At 24.3% G+C, this 13,192-nt stretch overlaps 1 protein-coding gene across 1 annotated transcript in view; it reads left to right on the top strand.

Moving 5' to 3' along the window:
- Nucleotides 1-13,192, top strand: part of LOC129739801 (uncharacterized) — a 182,056-nt gene that overhangs the window by 22,910 nt on the left and 145,954 nt on the right. The window lies entirely within an intron of this gene.

The raw sequence follows: 13,192 nt of genomic DNA on the forward strand, positions 1-13,192 counted from the left end.
ACAAAACGAACTGATTCAATCAAACGAATTCTCCTACGTATAACCTTCATCTAATTTGCCATGTAGGTATCATATTTTAAAACCGAAAGCCAATTTTTACATAATTTCTGTCTGATTAAGGAATTTAATTAGAACTTGCATCGATAAAGTAAGAAACATTAAACTTTCTACCTGCCACTTAATTATGAGAATAGTTATCAAAAATTGCTAAGATTGTCGGAATTGTTTCTTTAGACTTCTAGAATTAATGTTGTATTCTCTTCCCGATTTCAACTTTGAAAAATTGAGTGGACTTACCTGTGGCTGATATTAGGTAATTTGATAAAATTTATCGAAAGGTGTTACCTTGATTTCATCCGGGTCACTGCATGGCATTTTCCCATATTAATCTTATTCAACCCAGAATTATTTTTCAAACTTTCTTAGCATTTCAACCTTTGATGAATAATCTCATACTAATGAGCTTTTTATGCAAAACCCTACCGCTGCGCTATCTAGTTTTGAAATACATAAGTGTGAGCTTTCAGAAGCGCCCACACTATTCGAAACATTTTTAATGAGAACAGCGCTATCTAGAATCAAAAATAAATTTATCCAGTTTGAGAACGCAGCCATGTCCGCGTCATCTAATTCCCAAAAGAATGAAGATGAAAACATTGCACTAAAATCAAAATTGCGGTTCTCTTCTAAAACTGAAGCATCGGAATTCATGCTTCCCTTTTGGACATGCACTTCACACGTAGAAATAACACTCAATATCGAAGAAAACTCCACTTTATCACTTGAAAAATGAACTTTTTCACCTTTCGGACAGCGGTCACTCTCGCTTTAGCAGTGCCGCCAGACGCGTTTTTGCTTTGCTGCCGGCTGATTCATGTTGATAAAAAAAAATCTAAATTCGAACACCCAGGCTCTATTATTAAATTTCCGTGATTTTCGTGAATATTCAAAAATAGAAAATATTTCACAATGTTTTGGTTTAATTTTTTTGCCAGTATTTGAATGTTAACAGAACATGCCGTTAATGAATTTAAAAAAAAAATCTCTTGAGCAAATATTTTAGCATACAAATTTATATTTGCTTGAAATGAAAATAATGACTTCACTAACGGGCTCAAAATTCGTTTGATCATGTGCAGCTTCCGATTTTTGGCTGCCGATTTTCATTTGAAGCATACAAAATTTATGATTAACAGGAAACCTAGCTTGCGCCAGATGCGTTGTTTTTTTTGGTCCTTTTATTTTGCCTCACCTGCACCGTGGGTTGAAGTAACAGTTGATTTCTGACTAAGCATTTTATCCCAATCAGGTATTATATCAAAGATGTATGATAAAACCTTCTTAGGGCTGATATGTCTTGTGCGCTTATTAACTTTGCCCCAAGTACACACTCTCTCCTATTAGGGAGGGCGCAGCAGTTGCATAGAAGATGCTCTGCAGTTTCTTTCAAGGGTATCAAGAGTATTTTTTATTTTATGGGATAAATATATTTTGTTTGATAAACACTCCCACGAAGGGGATAATTTTGAAAATTCAATAGTGCAACAACTAGAAAAGTTCTTAGTTTTTATAGAAATTCTCATGTATTTTGTAATGATTTTTGGCGCTTGAGGGAGTAATCATCTCGATAAACCCCTCTCTCCACCTCCCAACGCCAAAAAGGTCGAGGAATAATTGTAGAACAGGGATTTCTTCGCTTCAGAAGCGCATGAACTGAAGCTTACTACCGCAGGTTTCAGAAATTGTGTTCATCTGATTCAGTTTTGGGTAGACATTTTTATTTTAGTCATCAAACACGAAAAAACAAGCAAATTTTGAAAATATATTCTCTAAACTTCCTTTAAAAGCCTGAAAATATGACAACCGTGCTCACAAAAAATATTATAAACACTGATTTCCTCAGTTGTCGTGCGCTTCCTTTTTCAACATTTTCCGAATTGTCAACTTGTGTCCCGTGACCTCCATCCCGGGGCAACTCGCAAAGATCCGTGGAACAAGTTCGACATTGAACTTGCGTAGGAAATCCGTTACAGAATTCATAGCGCGCAAACGTACAGCCCCAAATGAAGGCAGAACCCGCGCTGACCTTTATTCCGATGCTAAAACATGCGAACTGGACCGGATCCGGTGGGGCTTCCTGCTGAAGCCGGGGATTGTACTTCTTGAGAGAGTCATGAATCGTCAGCACATCCTCGACGGTGCAAAGGAATGGACTTATTTCGCTGTTACCTTCCTTATCCTCTCCACCACGGTAGCATTGAAATCCGTGGGTTCCGTGAGCTTAAAAAAATCGACGATTGTGATTTTTTTTAAACAAAATTTGAAAGATAATTTTGGAAATTTACTCACCATATCGGTTGACGGTCAGAGTAAAAACTATAATGAATAGGTTCAGTGTCAAATCCGACGGAGTCATGGTTCTACGGACTTCTTGAAAGTAGCACACCGCTTATGAAGGCTGGTCGAGGAATAATTGTAGAACAGTGATTTCTACGCCTCAAAAGCGCATGGAAACGAAATTGGAATCGATCGTTTCAGGTAGAATCCAAAGGGGAACAATTAACCTTTTTCATGTCAATTTGCTGAGGACTTTCTATGTCAACTGGAGTATTTCTAGGAAAAATAAGTTTGTTACCAGGAATTGCATTCCCTACAAAGTAATAAAATAGCTTCAAAGTTTGCCTCTGTCTGGTTTGCATCTCAAAAACTATTTAGGATTACTTATAATTTCAAAGGATCTGACAACACATGAATGTAAATATCGTTACGACTTCCTGGTGGGTTTCTTGATGACTTACACGAATTTCTTTTTGAACATCTGTTAACAAAGCATTATCGTTACAATTATTCTATTCGAATTTAAGTTCTACGCTCAGTATTTTTCAGTCATGTTTCATTCTATTTTTGTACCCGTTTCTGTCGGTCATTAACCTTGTTCCTTGACTAACAGATTCAATTTTGACCATAAGCCCGTTTTATTTGAGGATTGATATTTAACAGAACCAGGTACAAATTTTCGGATGTGATATATTTTGACCTTCCTCTCACTTCTTACATATTTTCAGTCAGCAAAGCTCAACAGAAACCGCAAGATTTCCGGCTCATTCTGGAACCGGAAAGAAATGTTAAACAGAGAAGAAGGAGATATAAGTCGACAACACAAAAAAAAGGATTACCAAACGGGTTCTACCCGTTCGGTGCTTTATTTCTTATTTATAGAGCAAACTAACGAACCGGTGCTGTTCCCGATACTGACTAACCGGCATGGCTCGGTGCATCAGCAAAGTGTTTTTGGTTCCGGGCACTAGTTTTACTACCGAAAGTGATCGAAATTATTGGCGGTGCGAAAGTGATCGAAATTATTGGCGGTGCTTATTTGCCGTGGCCAACAATCCGATACATTATAAAGTAGCCTTTAGAGATGTTTTAAAATTTAGCGAACATTTTTATGTTTCACTCATAGGCTGAAATGAACTATTGGGATTGAGTCCACAAAAGTTGATTACCATTACAAGTGCACAATTCACCCAGCCAGATCTGTAAACTTGTTTCCGGGAAAAAGATGCTATCTCCTGATAGAGTTTATTCCGGTCGAAATGCTATTCCATGATTATGTTCTCTGACCACCACCATCATCTTTTTTTCCTCCAACCGACCAAAAAAAAGGTCAGCTCTGGTGGAAAGCCTTGTTCCAACCCACTTCCTGCCACTAAAACTGGCAGTTGGCCAAAAGTTTACCATTGGGCGACTAGCAAATTTCCATGTGGTTTTTCCGAATGTGAACCAGGTGCCTCACACTAGATAAAAGTACACCTGAACCGGGACTAAACCTGTAAGCAAACCAACCACCGAGGCAGCCAACAGTTGGAAAAGGTGAAATCATAATTTATGTTGGCTCATTTCCTGGCAATCAAGCTGTTTCTGCCTAGCCATTTCCCTCCGTGATGCTGCCGGAAGTTCCGGCTCCCGGGCAGTGGTTCTGCGGTTTAGTTGCTGACTGAATGAAAATAAAGAGAGCTTATGAGTTTTTTCTTCACGTTTTAAGAAGTGAATGTATTGAAGTTGCATTTCGTGCTTGAATTTGTTAAGCTGAGATTTTTCAAGTACAAATTCTGTTGTGAACGATATTGCTTCAAATTTTCAAAGTTTTCAAAGTTGTCAAAATTGTCAAAAATGTCAAAAATGTCAAAATTGTCAAAATTGTCAAAATTGTCAAAATTATCAAAATTGTCGAAATTGTCAAAATTGTCAAAATTGTCAAAATTGTCAAAATTGTCATAATTGTCAAAATTGTCAAAATTGTCAAAATTGTCAAAATTGTCAAAATTGTCAAAATTGTCAAAATTGTCAAAATTGTCAAAATTGTCAAAATTGTCAAAATTGTCAAAATTGTCAAAATTGTCAAAATTGTCAAAATTGTCAAAATTGTCAAAATTGTCAAAATTGTCAAAATTGTCAAAATTGTCAAAATTGTCAAAATTGTCAAAATTTTGTAATTTTTGTAATTTTTGTAATTTTTGTAATTTTTGTAATTTTTGTAATTTTTGTAATTTTTGTAATTTTTGTAATTTTTGTAATTTTTGTAATTTTTGTAATTTTTGTAATTTTTGTAATTTTTGTAATTTTTGTAATTTTTGTAATTTTTGTAATTTTTGTAATTTTTGTAATTTTTGTAATTTTTGTAGTTTTTGTAATTTTTGTAATTTTTGTAATTTTTGTAATTTTTGTAATTTTTGTAATTTTTGTAATTTTTGTAATTTTTGTAATTTTTGTAATTTTTGTAATTTATGTAATTTTTGTAATTTTTGTAATTTTTGTAATTTTTGTAATTTTTGTAATTTTTGTAATTTTTGTAATTTTTGTCATTTTTGTAATTTTTGTAATTTTTGTAATTTTTGTAATTTTTGTAATTTTTGTAATTTTTGTAATTTTTGTAATTTTTGTAATTTTTGTAATTTTTGTAATTTTTGTAATTTTTGTAGTTTTTGTCATTTTTGTAATTTTTGTAATTTTTGTAATTTTTGTAATTTTTGTAATTTTTGTAATTTTTGTAATTTTTGTAATTTTTGTAATTTTTGTAATTTTTGTAATTTTTGTAATTTTTGTAATTTTTGTAATTTTTGTAATTTTTGTAATTTTTGTAATTTTTGTAATTTTTGTAATTTTTGTAATTTTTGTAATTTTTGTAATTTTTGTAATTTTTGTAATTTTTGTAATTTTTGTAATTTTTGTAATTTTTGTAATTTTTGTAATTTTTGTAATTTTTGTAATTTTTGTAATTTTTGTAATTTTTGTAATTTTTGTAGTTTTTGTAATTTTTGTAATTTTTGTAATTTTTGTAATTTTTGTAATTTTTGTAATTTTTGTAATTTTTGTAATTTTTGTAATTTTTGTAATTTTTGTAATTTTTGTAATTTTTGTAATTTTTGTAATTTTTGTAATTTTTGTAATTTTTATAATTTTTGTAATTTTTGTAATTTTGGTAATTTTTGTAATTTTTGTAATTTTTGTAATTTTTGTAATTTTTGTCATTTTTGTAATCTTTGTAATTTTTGTGATTTCTATCATTTTTGTCATTTTTGTCATTTTTGTCATTTTTATCATTTTTGTCATTTTTGTCATTTTTGTCATTTTTGTAATTTTTGTAATTTTTGTAATTTTTGTAATTTTTGTAATTTTTGTAATTTTTGTAATTTTTGTAATTTTTGTAATTTTTGTAATTTTTGTAATTTTTGTAATTTTTGTAATTTTTGTAATTTTTGTAATTTTTGTAATTTTTGTAATTTTTGTAATTTTTGTAATTTTTGTAATTGTTGTAATTTTTGTAATTTTTGTAATTTTTGTAATTTTTGTAATTTTTGTAATTTTTGTAATTTTTGTAATTTTTGTAATTTTTGTAATTTTTGTAATTTTTGTAATTTTTGTAATTTTTGTAATTTTTGTATTTTTTGTAATTTTTGTAATTTTTGTAATTTTTGTAATTTTTGTAATTTTTGTAATTTTTGTAATTTTTGTAATTTTTGTAATTTTTGTAATTTTTGTAATTTTTGTAATTTTTGTAATTTTTGTAATTTTTGTAATTTTTGTAATTTTTGTAATTTTTGTAATTTTTGTAATTTTTGTAATTTTTGTAATTTTTGTAATTTTTGTAATTTTTGTAATTTTTGTAATTTTTGTAATTTTTGTAATTTTTGTAATTTTTGTAATTTTTGTAATTTTTGTAATTTTTGTAATTTTTGTAATTTTTGTAATTTTTGTAATTTTTGTAATTTTTGTAATTTTTGTAATTTTTGTAATTTTTGTAATTTTTGTAATTTTTGTAATTTTTGTAATTTTTGTCATTTTTGTAATTTTTGTAATTTTTGTGATTTCTATCATTTTTGTCATTTTTGTCATTTTTGTCATTTTTGTCATTTTTGTCATTTTTGTCATTTTTGTCATTTTTGTCATTTTTGTCATTTTTGTCATTTTTGTCATTTTTGTCATTTTTGTCATTTTTGTAATTTTTGTAATTTTTGTAATTTTTGTAATTTTTGTCATTTTTGTCATTTTTGTCATTTTTGTCATTTTTGTCATTTTTGTCATTTTTGTCATTTTTGTCATTTTTGTCATTTTTGTCATTTTTGTCATTTTTGTCATTTTTGTCATTTTTGTCATTTTTGTCATTTTTGTCATTTTTGTCATTTTTGTCATTTTTGTCATTTTTGTCATTTTTGTCATTTTTGTCATTTTTGTCATTTTTGTCGTTTTTGTCATTTTTGTCATTTTTGTCATTTTTGTCATTTTTGTCATTTTTCTCATTTTTGTCATTTTTGTAATTTTTGTAATTTTTGTAATTTTTGTAATTTTTGTAATTTTTGTAATTTTTGTAGTTTTTGTAATTTTTGTAATTTTTGTAATTTTTGTAATTTTTGTAATTTTTGTAATTTTTGTAATTTTTGTAATTTTTGTAATTTTTGTAATTTTTGTAATTTTTGTAATTTTTGTCATTTTTGTAATTTATGTAATTTTTGTAATTTTTGTAATTTTTGTAATTTTTGTAATTTTTGTAATTTTTGTAATTTTTGTAATTTTTGTAATTTTTGTAATTTTTGTAATTTTTGTAATTTTTGTAATTTTTGTAATTTTTGTAATTTTTGTAATTTTTGTAATTTTTGTAATTTTTGTAATTTTTGTAATTTTTGTAATTTTTGTAATTTTTGTAGTTTTTGTAATTTTTGTAATTTTTGTAATTTTTGTAATTTTTGTAATTTTTGTAATTTTTGTAATTTTTGTAATTTTTGTAATTTTTGTAATTTTTGTAATTTTTGTAATTTTTGTAATTTTTGTAATTTTTGTAATTTTTGTAATTTTTGTAATTTTTGTAATTTTTGTAATTTTTGTAATTTTTGTAATTTTTGTAATTTTTGTAATTTTTGTAATTTTTGTAATTTTTGTAATTTTTGTAATTTTTGTAATTTTTGTAACTTTTGTAATTTTTGTAATTTTTGTAATTTTTGTAATTTTTGTAATTTTTGTAATTTTTGTAATTTTTGTAATTTTTGTAATTTTTGTAATTTTTGTAATTTTTGTAATTTTTGTAATTTTTGTAATTTTTGTAATTTTTGTAATTTTTGTAATTTTTGTAATTTTTGTAATTTTTGTAATTTTTGTAATTTTTGTAATTTTTGTCATTTTTGTAATTTTTGTAATTTTTGTGATTTCTATCATTTTTGTCATTTTTGTCATTTTTGTCATTTTTGTCATTTTTGTCATTTTTGTCATTTTTGTCATTTTTGTCATTTTTGTCATTTTTGTAATTTTTGTAATTTTTGTAGTTTTTGTAATTTTTGTAATTTTTGTAATTTTTGTAATTTTTGTAATTTTTGTAATTTTTGTAATTTTTGTAATTTTTGTAATTTTTGTAATTTTTGTAATTTTTGTAATTTTTGTAATTTTTGTAATTTTTGTAATTTTTGTAATTTTTGTAATTTTTGTAATTTTTGTAATTTTTGTAATTTTTGTAATTTTTGTAATTTTTGTAATTTTTGTAATTTTTGTAATTTTTGTAATTTTTGTAATTTTTGTAATTTTTGTAATTTTTGTAATTTTTGTAATTTTTGTAATTTTTGTAATTTTTGTAATTTTTGTAATTTTTGTAATTTTTGTAATTTTTGTAATTTTTGTAATTTTTGTAATTTTTGTAATTTTTGTGATTTCTATCATTTTTGTCATTTTTGTCATTTTTGTCATTTTTGTCATTTTTGTCATTTTTGTCATTTTTGTCATTTTTGTCATTTTTGTCATTTTTGTAATTTTTGTAGTTTTTGTAATTTTTGTAATTTTTGTAATTTTTGTAATTTTTGTAATTTTTGTAATTTTTGTAATTTTTGTAATTTTTGTAATTTTTGTAATTTTTGTAATTTTTGTAATTTTTGTAATTTTTGTAATTTTTGTAATTTTTGTAATTTTTGTAATTTTTGTAATTTTTGTAATTTTTGTAATTTTTGTAATTTTTGTAATTTTTGTAATTTTTGTAATTTTTGTAATTTTTGTAATTTTTGTAATTTTTGTAATTTTTGTAATTTTTGTAATTTTTGTAATTTTTGTAATTTTTGTAATTTTTGTAATTTTTGTAATTTTTGTAATTTTTGTAATTTTTGTAATTTTTGTAATTTTTGTAATTTTTGTAATTTTTGTAATTTTTGTAATTTTTGTAATTTTTGTAATTTTTGTAATTTTTGTAATTTTTGTAATTTTTGTAATTTTTGTAATTTTTGTAATTTTTGTAATTTTTGTAATTTTTGTAATTTTTGTAATTTTTGTAATTTTTGTAATTTTTGTAATTTTTGTAATTTTTGTAATTTTTGTAATTTTTGTCATTTTTGTAATTTTTGTAATTTTTGTAATTTTTGTAATTTTTGTAATTTTTGTCATTTTTGTAATTTTTGTAATTTTTGTAATTTTTGTAATTTTTGTCATTTTTGTAATTTTTGTAATTTTTGTAATTTTTGTAATTTTTGTGATTTCTATCATTTTTGTCATTTTTGTCATTTTTGTCATTTTTGTCATTTTTGTCATTTTTGTCATTTTTGTCATTTTTGTCATTTTTGTCATTTTTGTCATTTTTGTCATTTTTGTAATTTTTGTAATTTTTGTAATTTTTGTAGTTTTTGTAATTTTGGTAATTTTTGTAATTTTTGTAATTTTTGTAATTTTTGTAATTTTTGTAATTTTTGTAATTTTTGTAATTTTTGTAATTTTTGTAATTTTTGTAATTTTTGTAATTTTTGTAATTTTTGTAATTTTTATAGTTTTTGTAATTTTTGTAATTTTTGTAATTTTTGTAATTTTTGTAATTTTTGTAATTTTTGTAATTTTTGTAATTTTTGTAATTTTTGTAATTTTTGTAATTTTTGTAATTTTTGTAATTTTTGTAATTTTTGTAATTTTTGTAATTTTTGTAATTTTTGTAATTTTTGTAATTTTTGTAATTTTTGTAATTTTTGTAATTTTTGTAATTTTTGTAATTTTTGTAATTTTTGTAATTTTTGTAATTTTTGTCATTTTTGTAATTTTTGTAATTTTTGTCATTTTTGTAATTTTTGTAATTTTTATGATTTCTATCATTTTTGTCATTTTTGTCATTTTTGTCATTTTTGTCATTTTTGTCATTTTTGTCATTTTTGTCATTTTTGTCATTTTTGTCATTTTTGTCATTTTTGTCATTTTTGTCATTTTTGTAATTTTTGTAATTTTTGTAGTTTTTGTAATTTTTGTAATTTTTGTAATTTTTGTAATTTTTGTAATTTTTGTAATTTTTGTAATTTTTGTAATTTTTGTAATTTTTGTAATTTTTGTAATTTTTGTAATTTTTGTAATTTTTGTAATTTTTGTAATTTTTGTAATTTTTGTAATTTTTGTAATTTTTGTAATTTTTGTAATTTTTGTAATTTTTGTAATTTTTGTAATTTTTGTAATTTTTGTAATTTTTGTAATTTTTGTAATTTTTGTAATTTTTGTAATTTTTGTAATTTTTGTAATTTTTGTAATTTTTGTAATTTTTGTAATTTTTGTAATTTTTGTAATTTTTGTAATTTTTGTAATTTTTGTAATTTTTGTAATTTTTGTAATTTTTGTCATTTTTGTAATTTTTGTAATTTTTGTGATTTCTATCATTTTTGTCATTTTTGTCATTTTTGTCATTTTTGTCATTTTTGTCATTTTTGTCATTTTTGTCATTTTTGTCATTTTTGTCATTTTTGTCATTTTTGTCATTTTTGTCATTTTTGTCATTTTTGTAATTTTTGTAATTTTTGTAATTTTTGTAGTTTTTGTAATTTTTGTAATTTTTGTAATTTTTGTTATTTTTGTAATTTTTGTAATTTTTGTAATTTTTGTAATTTTTGTAATTTTTGTAATTTTTGTAATTTTTGTAATTTTTGTAATTTTTGTAACTTTTGTAATTTTTGTAATTTTTGTATTTTTTGTAATTTTTGTCATTTTTGTAATTTTTGTAATTTTTGTAATTTTTGTAATTTTTGTAATTTTTGTAATTTTTGTAATTTTTGTAATTTTTGTAATTTTTGTAATTTTTGTAATTTTTGTAATTTTTGTAATTTTTGTAATTTTTGTAATTTTTGTTATTTTTGTAATTTTTGTAATTTTTGTAATTTTTGTAATTTTTGTAATTTTTGTAATTTTTGTAATTTTTGTAACTTTTGTAATTTTTGTAATTTTTGTAATTTTTGTAATTTTTGTAATTTTTGTAATTTTTGTCATTTTTGTAATTTTTGTCATTTTTGTAATTTTTGTAATTTTTGTAATTTTTGTAATTTTTGTAATTTTTGTAATTTTTGTAATTTTTGTAATTTTTGTAATTTTTGTAATTTTTGTAATTTTTGTAATTTTTGTCATTTTTGTAATTTTTGTAATTTTTGTCATTTTTGTAATTTTTGTAATTTTTGTGACTTCTATCTTTTTTGTCATTTTTGTCATTTTTGTCATTTTTGTCATTTTTGTCATTTTTGTCATTTTTGTCATTTTTGTCATTTTTGTCATTTTTGTCATTTTTGTAATTTTTGTCATTTTTGTCATTTTTGTCATTTTTGTCATTTTTGTCATTTTTGTCATTTTTGTCATTTTTGTCATTTTTGTCATTTTTGTCATTTTTGTCATTTTTGTCATTTTTGTCATTTTTGTCATTTTTGTCATTTTTGTCATTTTTGTCATTTTTGTCATTTTTGTCATTTTTGTCATTTTTGTCATTTTTGTCATTTTTGTCATTTTTGTCATTTTTGTAATTTTTGTAATTTTTGTCATTTTTGTAATTTTTGTAATTTTTGTAATTTTTGTCATTTTTGTCATTTTTGTCATTTTTGTCATTTTTGTCATTTTTGTCATTTTTGTCATTTTTGTCATTTTTGTCATTTTTGTCATTTTTGTCATTTTTGTCATTTTGGTCATTTTTGTCATTTTTGTCATTTTTGTCATTTTTGTCATTTTTGTCATTTTTGTCATTTTTGTCATTTTTGTCATTTTTGTCATTTTTGTCATTTTTGTCATTTTTGTCATTTTTGTCATTTTTGTCATTTTTGTCATTTTTGTCATTTTTGTCATTTTTGTCATTTTTGTCATTTTTGTCATTTTTGTCATTTTTGTCATTTTTGTCATTTTTGTCATTTTTGTCATTTTTGTCATTTTTGTCATTTTTGTCATTTTTGTCATTTTTGTCATTTTTGTCATTTTTGTCATTTTTGTCATTTTTGTCATTTTTGTCATTTTTGTCATTTTTGTCATTTTTGTCATTTTTGTCATTTTTGTCATTTTTGTCATTTTTGTCATTTTTATCATTTTTGTCATTTTTGTCATTTATGTCATTTTTGTCATTTTTGTCATTTTTGTCATTTTTGTCATTTTTGTCATTTTTGTCATTTTTGTCATTTTTGTCATTTTTGTCATTTTTGTCATTTTTGTCATTTTTGGTATTTTTGTCATTTTTGTCATTTTTGTCATTTTTGGTATTTTTGCCATTTTTGTCATTTTTGTCATTTTTGTCATTTTTGTCATTTTTGTCATTTTTATCATTTTTATCATTTTTATCATTTTTGTCATTTTTGTCATTTTTGTCATTTTTGTCATTTTTGTCATTTTTGTCATTTTTGTCATTTTTGTCATTTTTGTCATTTTTGTCATTTTTGTCATTTTTGTCATTTTTGTCATTTTTGTCATTTTTGTCATTTTTGTCATTTTTGTCATTTTTGTCATTTTTGTCATTTTTATCATTGTTAACGCGTTAATTTAAGCCACATTAATGAATCTCATAATGCGGAAGCAAAACGAGAGCAAACAAACAAATTTATCGCAGACTGGATACTCTTTTGGCACAGCTGATCAACACCCGATCAGCTGACGATCGAAGCAGTCAAAATTAACCACCGAAGAGATCGGATATAGCTCCACAATATACAATAAAGATTAAGTCGAAAGCGCAAGTTAAGCTATTCTTTAAAGTTGTATAATAAAAAGGCATATCTTTGAAGACAATATAAAGTGTTTTGAAAGTCAATCCGCGTTTCTGAATTCATCCGAAAGTGTTAAAATAAGTCGTTATAAACTGCAACATTTGGTCCGAAACGAGCCGGATCGAGAAGCGCGTTGATTTACTTGCCTTCAATTGTTCCCCGTGTGAAGCATCAAGTGTGATAAAAGGACAACCAACGGCTATTGTGTGCACCCAAGCCGTCGCATGTAGTGAAGCCAAACGCTTGTGTCGATAATTTGTGGCTTTTGCGTCTGCTGTTGAGTGTGGTGATAGGGAATCAATTGGATACCTCGGGCGAAAACTGCTGTGAAATTGTGAACTTTTCGCTGTTTTGTGGCATTTGTGGCAGTAGTACATCTCTCTTGGTGCTGCTGGTTATAAACCCAAGTGTACCCAGTGTCTCCCCTGGGAACGAAACACCCCTTACCCCTCATCCTGGTACATTAGAAGTTGATTGAATCAACATAAAGTGTCGGATTTGAACCACATAAAGTGTACTCAAGTGACAAGTGTTGTGCTTCGGTCGATGTACCTTTCCCCCCCGTTGGTTTGAGTGACACCTCCTCTCCCCCCTCCCCCAGGGACTGTAAAATTGGGGAACAGTGTTAGTGAAAGGCAAATAAAACCAGATTTTGAAGGAGTTTTCATGAAAATTGGCACGAGCTCGAC

The sequence above is a fragment of the Uranotaenia lowii genome, chromosome 1 (assembly GCF_029784155.1).
Source record: "Uranotaenia lowii strain MFRU-FL chromosome 1, ASM2978415v1, whole genome shotgun sequence".
NCBI classification, from domain to species: domain Eukaryota; kingdom Metazoa; phylum Arthropoda; class Insecta; order Diptera; family Culicidae; genus Uranotaenia; species Uranotaenia lowii.